The sequence below is a fragment of the Peromyscus eremicus genome, chromosome 3 (assembly GCF_949786415.1).
Source record: "Peromyscus eremicus chromosome 3, PerEre_H2_v1, whole genome shotgun sequence".
Lineage (NCBI taxonomy): Eukaryota > Metazoa > Chordata > Mammalia > Rodentia > Cricetidae > Peromyscus > Peromyscus eremicus.
This window is the reverse complement of record NC_081418.1, coordinates 67,142,873-67,152,236: the sequence shown is the minus strand read 5'-3', so window position 1 is coordinate 67,152,236 and position 9,364 is coordinate 67,142,873. Positions and strand designations below refer to the sequence as shown.

The window sequence follows — 9,364 nt, the reverse complement described above, 5'->3', positions numbered from 1 at the left end:
AAAAAAAAAGATGTATAGATTCAGTCTATTTTGTGAGAATGAATAGACCAGATAAATCCACAATACTCTGACTGATTTCTAAATGCTGCTGCTAATTTAATGTTTAATTGCAATTTTTTTAAAAGGGCATTTCCTTCTTCCACGCCTCCTATGATGATGACAGTCAATTTGGTTCAATTGGCAGGTGAACTCCAGGCTTAGGAGGGATGCACACGACAGGATGCACTGTGTGGAGCAGACACCATGCAGAGAGGAAGCACCCAGCCTACAAGAAAGGAGGGGAGGCTTCCCAGAGGCCATGCCTTTGGAGGGACAGAGGCGGGAAAGGGGAGCAGGGCATCACATGGATAGGGTGACATAGAACAAGGAGCCAGCATAGCACACGGAGTGGATAGGGCAGGGATGGAAGGGGAGGGGGTGGAAAGGGCAGGGATGGAAGGGGAAGGGGTGGAAAGGGCAGGGTAAGCCTCTCAAGGCTCCCCAGCGGACTCTACTGAGCCTTGAAAATTCATGCAGAGTCCAGGAAGGCCCCAAGGAGTCAGGCAGGAGAGAGGCAGGGCTGGCCCAGCAGCAGGTGCCTGACCCTACCAGGGTGCCCGTTGTAGCTGACACCAGATTATCCATGAGGTGAGAGTCTCATATTCCCTCTCCTCGATTTCCAAGAACAGACAATGAGGTGGATGGACAGCCTGGATATCAAGGAAGAGGTACAGGGTGGAAAGACAGAGCTTTGGAGTCCGTCTTGTCCTCAGACAAAGAAAGCTCTGGGTGGGCAATGCTAACCTCAGGCAGACTTTCTGATTTCTCTTGGCCTCAGTCTTTCCTCCTGTAAGATGGGCATGATAATCTCTCCTCTATGGGATTGGAGAAGGCATGGCGGATGTGCATGTCAAAGGATCTAGGGTTACAGGTGCCCTGTGACTACCAGTTGGTTTTCGTAAGATGGGTCATTGCATGGGACCCCTTGTTGGGCTGTGTTCTTATGTGATCCTAGCACCAGCGTCTGCTGCTTATCTGGGCTGGAAGTGCCTTGAAGGGTGGAACCCCATCCACCTTGTCACCGTAGTTCACCTTGGGTGCAGGGCAATACCGCTGTAAAGTGAAGGACAGGAAAATGTAGCGCACATCTGCCGCGTCCCCATTCAGTGAAAAAAAACGAAAGCTGCAGGAAGGGCCTTCCTGTAGCCCCATGTTTAGGGGTGATCATCGGTCAGGAGAGCACATTTGAATTGGGGTGTCAGGCAAGTTAGACGTAGAAGTGGTTGACAGAACAGACCCCGGAGCTGGAAAGCCCTGGTTTGGAGCTCCAGTTCCACGGACTCCATGCTTGTCTGCTCCTCTGGAAGACAGGGGTGCAGCACCATCTCTGTGAGTCATTCCAAGGGTTACAAAGACGGACCCTCCACAGTGCTCACCCGCTGCCCCATGCAGGTAGGTGCTACTATTGATTATTGCATTTAAGATTTTAAAAGAATTTTCTAGAAGTGAGGGTGTGACTCAGAATGCTTGCCTAGCGTGCACAAATCCCCAAGCTTGAGCTCCAGCACTGAATAAACTGGGCATGGTGGCACACCCCTGGAATCCCAGTACTCAGGAGATGGAGGGGAGGCAGAATTTGAGGTTGGTCAGAACTACATGGGACCCTGTCTCAAAAAAAAAACAAAAGCAGACTGGTAGGATGGTCCAGTGGTTAAGAGCAGTGGCTGCTCTTTCAGAGGAACTGGATTTGATTCCAAGCACACACAAGGCAGCTCACAACCATCTGTAACCCCAGTTCTGGGGGATCCTATGCCCTCTCCTGGTCTCCGTGGGATCTAGTGCCCTCTCCTGGCCGCCATGGGCATTGCATGCACTTGGCACGGACTTGAATGCAGGCAACACATAAAATAGAAATAAATCTTTTTTTTAAAGATTAAAAACAAAACCCCCAGCCGGGCGGTGGTGGCGCACGCCTTTAATCCCAGCACTCGGGAGGCAGAGCCAGGCGGATCTCTGTGAGTTCAAGGCCAGCCTGGGCTACCAAGTGAGTTCCAGGAAAGGCGCAAAGCTACACAGAGAAACCCTGTCTCGAAAAACCAAAAAAAAAAAAAAAACAAAAAACCCAAGTCCCCAACAACCCTTAATGCCTCATTAAATTCACATAATGTTTTTTAGTGCACAGCAGAACCTGCAGGTAGCTGTAATTAGCCAGTACTTCTGATGTGTATATGTGATGTACGTGTGTTTTCATAAAATGAGAATGAGACTCTCTTTACATGCAGAAAGCAAAGACTTACTTTTTTACAAGTACGGAAATAAGAGACCAGTGATCAGTGTCTCTCCTTCTGCCCCGCCTCCACTCCACCACCTCCTGAGGTGAACAGCTTTGCTGTTACATGTTCCTGTCCTGAGACACTAATTAAACAGAGGCCCAAACAATGGGGCCCCTCAATTATAGACTGGAGTCTTCAAAACTCCGAGCTAATACAGTATTTTTCTCTTTATATGTCAACTGCGTCCAGTATTTTGTTATAGTGACAGAATGCTGTGTAATAGGCTGAGTGTCCTGCTGCAGTTAAGTTCTTTTACAAAGTCCCCGGCCATCCATTTCTTCCAGACATCACACAGGGCTAAGGGCTCACACAACAGGCAGTGGACCACCTCAGTGCAGCAGCTGTAAAGAGAAGTCCATGTTCTGAAGGAGCTGAAGTCTGAGTGGGGGGCCTCTTAGAGGGTTGCAGGTATCTACTCTATGGCACATGTTTAAAAATCGGGCTGATGTTTTAGGTGGGCAGAGTGGGCAATAAAAATGCACAATGCATAGAAGCCAGTGTTGTGGAAGCCTCCAGATGCTTGAGATCCCACAGCAAGATCATTCTATTCTGCTTTCGGCACAAGGGTCAAATGTCCCAAGCAGACAATCACCGAGGAGGTAAAGAGCCTGCACCGTTTTGTAATGAAACAGAAAAGTCCAACAATTTCCGTTCTCTTCCTTTGTCACTTTGGAATGTCCTCCATTAAAAATCGAGAGAAAGTTGTACTTCACTGTGTCCAGAGTCAATCCCCTTTCACGAAACGGAGGCTGTCCCCGCAGGTGCCACGTGCTTGGGGTCCAGGCAGTGAGGCAAATGCTGTCTGGCATCACGGTAATCAAAATTTTCATTTTTTCTTTACATCACAGATAGGTCATAGTAATGGTTCTGTCCCCAAAGCTGAAGAACTGAGTCGGCGCAGGTTATCCCCGGGCTTCGTTTTGGGAGGGACCAGGACAGCCTTGTAGAATGTTGGGGGTATGAGGCTGGGAGAGTGAAGGAAAGGAGAGCTCTGGAGGCTGGACTAGAATGTGGCACTGGTGGGCGAGGGGAACACAGAGCAGAGGCACTGGTGGGCCGACGCAACTCTACGGGAAGTGTTGTTGGCACACAAGAGAACCAGGAAGGACAGAGACGATTGGCACCCGCTGCGAGGTTAGCAACATGGCCGGGCAAGCTCTGCCTTCGCAGATCTGACTGCCTCCTGCCCTTACTTTCCTCATCTACAAAACAGCAAGGCTTGCTTCCATGAGACCCTTGTGCCTTTCTTTGCTAAAACCCCCGCGGTTAGTCCCAGGATCCTCCCATCTCCGACCCTACCCCTCATACTAGGATTGCAGGCTCTGGCCTCCACGGGTGGCTTTCCCGTGGGTGTGACAAACGTTTTACCCAAGGCGCGACCTCTCTAGCTTCCATGAGCACCTTTGAAAGATGAAACCCAGATAGAGGACGAAAAAAGGACCTGTGATTCCTCTAAACCTGCAAGCTTACGGGATTTTACTTATCTGAAAATTGCAACAGTATAAGAGTCTCAAATATGGCCACCGACTGTTCGCTACGTGACCTTGAAATAGGTGCTTATCTTGTCTCAAGATGAGAATAATAATTATCCCTACCACCAACAGTATGAGATTTAAATGATATAATGCTTTCCTTAGCATGGAAGCATACCTCGCTGTAGGTTGTGCAAGATGAAAATAATCTAGAGAGAGATTTGCACAACAAAGTGAACATATGTCACATTAGTGATCTGCACATTAAAAATATTGAATTTAATATAAATGTATGACATATTTTAGTCATAATTTTCAAGATCAGGTTGCAATATGTGTGTATGTATATACATGTATTTTCACTAAGTGTTCTAATAAATACACAGCATCTATTACCATCCCTCTTACTTTGTTTTTCAGGAGTCCTGGGTATGACAGACACACTGTACTGGGACAAGGATTTACAGAGGATTTACATCACTGCTGGCCCTGGGAGCTCATGTAGAAGGGGACTAGAGTCTGCCGTTGTCACTGAAGACATGGAGTACATGGTGGGGATGGAGGTCAGTGGTGGGAGGAATGGCTTTCCACTCCCTGGGAGAAGACAGGGAAGGCTGCAGTGGGATTTGGGGCCTGAGCCAAGTCTTGGGGGACACAGTGGAGCTGGCCAGGCACAGGGGGCATGTTCTGAGTTCTCTGACCTCGTGCTGGGAGTGTAGGCCCTGCCCACATGACTTAGAGAGCTACAATGAAGGTGGTTAAAATCTTATAACTTCAAGAGGGCAGCGGGTGTGCAGGGAGCACAGCGGCACAATCAAGGAAGGCCAAATGCTGTGAAAACACCACCATTCTTCCACAGAGCCCAGCACTCGTCCCTGACAACGGGGCATCTGGTCACACTCCAATGTCTGTGTGACACACACACCATGTAGGATGATCTGTCTCCAGCTGCCCATCAAGTAGGCCTGACCCTCACACCATTGGGAATCTGGGATGGCATTCTCTTCTATCCAGATCCACCCCCCACTGCCTCTGGAGTGGAAATGGCAGGTGATGGGCCTTCCTCTCTAGCCACAAGAGCACTGGAGTTAATCTGCACCTAACCCTTACACCTCAACAAATTACACTGTGCATTTGTTTTATTGCAGATGGTGGTTATAATAAAATGAGTTCTAGTCCGCGTTATTGGCTCATAATTGGAACTACATGAACAAAACTGATACAATCTCGCTGAGCCTTCCGTGGCTGAGCAACTGAGCAGACCGCCCAGTTCCTTCCCGCCACCTCCCCCTCTTCCCTCATTTGTACATTGTCTCCGAATCCCTTAAAATAATAAAACCTATTCCAACCGTTTTGTTTTTTTTAATAGCTCCTAGGTAGGGTGACTACATAATTCAGCATCCAAACTGGGACAGTTGTGAGGGCAGAAGCCAGGCTATTAATAATTAAGCTGGGACAATAGCATATGCCCAGCAGGCTGCTGCAACCCCCCACAGGTGGCAATCCTATTTTTAGGGACAGGCTGACCCTCTCCTGCGGTCCTGCTAAGCAATGCTGCTTTCTTAATTTCTTTAACCGGCCCTCCCGCCTTTTAAACGTTTAATTTGGGGCAATCATTTTTTGTAAATTTAAAGTTTCTCCTTGTGACGTGGCTGGCTATTGGGCAACTTCAGGACAAACTTGAGAAATGAAAATGATGAGAAACAGGGATGTTTCTGTCCAGACAGAAAGTGTCAGGGGCATCATCCTTTGATGTGACACCCGGAGTTCAAAGCCAAATCTGGGCTGATAACTCTTCAAGCCAAATTTGTGATCGGAACCTAAATGTGAAAAGGTCCCAACTCTCCCATAAGTCACAGGAAACATTTGATGGGTGACACCAGAGTGTCTCTCCGCTCCGTGAAAGTCATATTTGGGCCATCGAAAAGTTCACCCTTGGGGCTGGGAGAGAATGCTGTTGGCAGAGTGCTTCCTTAACATGCACGAGGCCCTGGAAGTGATCTCCAGCACCATAAAAACCAGGCTTGTGACACACACCTGCAATCCCGGCACTGTGGAAGCGGAGGCAGGAGGATCACAAGTTCCAGGTCATTTTTGCCTATGTAGTACATTTGTGGCCAGCCTAATCCTTGACCTTTTCTAAAATAAAAATAGAATTAAAAGCCCATTCTTTGATGTCAGAATGGAATATGCGTTTTGGGGAAATAGCCTCATTTAGAAATATCCAGGTAGGATCGGAAATCCTGGCCTGAACTCCAGGCTGACTCAAGCAGAACTGGTTAGTTAGCATCCTTGACACCAGCTGTCTATTATCTGCTCATGGCTGGCCAAGGGATGGTTGTCTGCAGCAAAGCATGAGACTTCCTGATTTTGGTTTCTCTAGGCAAGCAGTAAGGGCCTGGATGCAGGAGCCACTGTCGAAGTAGAAGGACAGTTGCACACAGACGTAAGATCCCCCATCCTGTTTTCTCCATCACACAGGTTTGTGTGAGTCCAACTGTGATCACATACAGAAGCTGAACAGTTTGGCTAACTACAGAGCCCCGTAACGGTGTGAGCTTCAGTGTTTATGGGATGCATCGAGTAGTTTGGTAGTTACAGGTTGAACTGTTGCATATCCAGATGTTGCACGGCCAGCCATACGTCAGCTGGGCGGTCCCTGCTCAGGTGTGGTTTGTGTGTATCTGATGCCAATGACAACCTATACACATGTACAGGAGCGTGGTGGCCTCGAGTTACCACATATACGGAGACCTGATAGAGTAAATGGAGAGCAAGAGAGAAAGGGAAGGAGGTGGGACAGAAAAGGAAGAGGGGGAAGGAGAAAGGAAGCAGGAGGGAGGGGGAGAAACAAGGGAAGGAAACAGGGAGGGATGAGGAAGGGAGGAAGGAAAGAAGAAAAGAAAGTAGCAGGGGGCCGGGCGGTGGTGGCGCATGCCTTTAATCCCAGCACTCAGGAGGCAGAGCCAGGGATCTCTGTGAGTTCGAGGCCAGCCTGGTCTACAGAGTGAGTTCCAGGACAGGCACCGAAGCTACGTAGAGAAACCCTGTCTCAAAAAAATAAAACAAACAAACAAACAAACAAAAATGTCAGGGGAGGAGGTGGGCAGAGGAGGGCGGAAGAAAGAACTAAAGCCGGAGAGTTCCTACAGCTTTGGGCAGAATGCCTTGCTTTCCAGTTCCCCCTGAACAAGGAGGGTGACCACCACGATGACGCTGCTCCCCGGGCACTGGGGGAGGGTGGGCTCAGATTTTCCCTTGAAATGAGACAGAAAATGGCAGGTGAGTTGGAATCACACTCTGTCTTGCGGTGTGCAGAAGTGATTTGATTTGTCTCCTCCGTGTGTATGGCAGGCCTCAGGCACCTGAGGCTGGCCCCACGCTCCTGTCCACCCCTACCAGGCCTGAGCCCCACAGGGGATTGCCAGCTAGGGTTGGGGAACCGCCTAAAGCAGATCTTTATTAGGATGCAAAGGATGTCTTTTATGGAGCTGGCCCTCTCTCCTGGCTTGTAACAAACCCATCTGTGTTGTGTGTGCGCATGTGGAGGGGAGTGTGTATGAGCTGGTGCATGTGTGTGAGCACTTGACGTCTTGTTGGGTGTGATTAAGAGAGAAAACAGGGCCTTTTCTTTGTTTATTTTGCAGATAAATCTCACCTCTCATCCAATGCACAGCCATGTCTTGTGCGAAGGCAAGGAAGCCCTGATACCGCCGATGACATCCGTATAAATCACAGGCTTTATTCCTGGGCTGCGAGGGGGCTGTGCAGATTGGAGCAACGTCGCGCACTCTCATTGGGTGACGCTTCATTACTTGACGGAAAATCCCCAGGGCTGAAACGTTATTTAAATGTGCTATGAAAATAAATGTGATTTATACACGTGTCGTCTGTGGAGGCGTCCTTCTCTGATTCTGCAGGTGCTGCTGAGCCTCAGGATTAGTACCTCAATTTATTGCCGGTTCAAGCTACACACATGCCCAATGACAGGACATTGTCCACAGCCCTAGAAGTTCCAGAAAGGAGACAATGTCTACTGAGTGGTGGGTTTTGGCTGTTCAGTGGTGTGTTTAACTTTATGGACTGATTGTGTGTGTGTGTGTGTGTGTGTGTGTGTGTGTGTGTGTGTACATGTGTGTCTGCACGTGTGAACGAATGTGCTGAAACCGGCCCCATTTCCTTTGAAGGTCTCCTGGAACAGATGCTTTGAACTCACATGCATCAGTTTCCAGCAGCAGGATGACGTTTCTGGTCAAAAGAGAAAGAAGAAAGTATGATGTGTGTTGGGGTAAGGCTGGGGCCCACATGTTTAGCTCAAAGTGAGTGGAAATCTCTTGAAACGCAGGTTTAGGGTAATGAATGTCAGCAGGACTTCAGCCCAAATGAGATGTGATTCACAGGAAGGTATGTGCTTGCGATGTTTCCATCACAGAAGGGAAGGGCTTGGCTCCAGGGGTGAGGATGGTCCCTCCAAGGTCTCAAGCGAGTCTTTTCCCAAGGTTTCCATAACTGCTCCGGAGTCAGCTCCCTTGGTGTCTTATTTCCTTCTCCCCCACAGTGAAGGCTCTCAGCGAGGTCTTGTGTTTTCTTGTCTGAGGATTTCATACATGTGTATAATGCATTTGGTCACATCTTCCTCATTCCTTCCCTGCAATTCATCCGCTCTGCCCTCGCAACTTCACGATTTGTTTTTGTTTTTGTTTTTTTAAGCCTAAAGCATCTACTTTGTGCTGCTTGTAGGTGCGTGGATTTAGAACCGTCCTTGGAGCATGGAAAGCCTCTTAGCGACCACATCCGTGATAGGAGCTCTCCCTCCCCTAGCCACAGTCAGTTGCCAATGGCTACTCAGTTGGGGGTGTGGCTTCATGAGTCCTTCCCCAGGCTGGAATTTGGGCCGCCTTGATCTTGATCTTCTCTTCTGCCTGCGGTCACAGCCACTGTGAGTTCACATGGGCAACAGAACTGCCATGTCCAGCAAGGACTATTTTGCTGCGGATGTTCACAACCTCTGGCTCTTACCACCTTCCCACTTCTTTTTCTGTAAAGATCCCTGAGTCTCGCAGTGAGAGGGCGCGATATAGATGTCCCACTTAGAGCTCCCACAGTCTCTTATTCTCTGCGCACTGACCAGCTATGGGTCTCTGAATCAATCATCCTGTACTGTAAGGAGGAGCTTCTTTGGAGAGGGTTGAGGAATCCACTAATCTGTGGGTATAGTGACAAGAACAGGGCTGAAGAGATGGCTCAATGGTTAAGAGCACTTGTTCTTGTAGAGGACCCTGGTTCAGTTCCCATCATCAACAGAGTGCCTCACAAACATCTATAATTACAATTCTAGGGGACCTAATGCCCTCTTCTGACCTCTGCAGACACCAGGTACCTACATGGTGTACATGCATACATGCAGGTAAAATACTCATAAATAAATCGAAAAACACCCTTTTTAAAAAGGTAAGAACTTGGGGACAGTTTGTTACTACGTCTGTTTGCAGAATGATAGCATTGGGTTCTTCTCTAGGGCCCAGGACTCAGCCAGCTATGGGTTTTTAACCTAGCCAATGGAATCAGGCATGGGTTCTG

At 48.6% G+C, this 9,364-nt stretch overlaps 1 long non-coding RNA gene across 1 annotated transcript; it reads left to right on the top strand.

The window, feature by feature from the left end:
- The first annotated feature begins 465 nt into the window (after nt 1-465).
- On the top strand, nt 466-5,132 carry LOC131905856 (uncharacterized). Its single transcript, XR_009378059.1, has 4 exons — nt 466-1,431; nt 2,597-2,720; nt 4,205-4,347; nt 4,933-5,132. It is a non-coding gene; the product is annotated as an uncharacterized LOC131905856 (long non-coding RNA).
- The last annotated feature ends 4,232 nt before the right edge of the window (nt 5,133-9,364 follow it).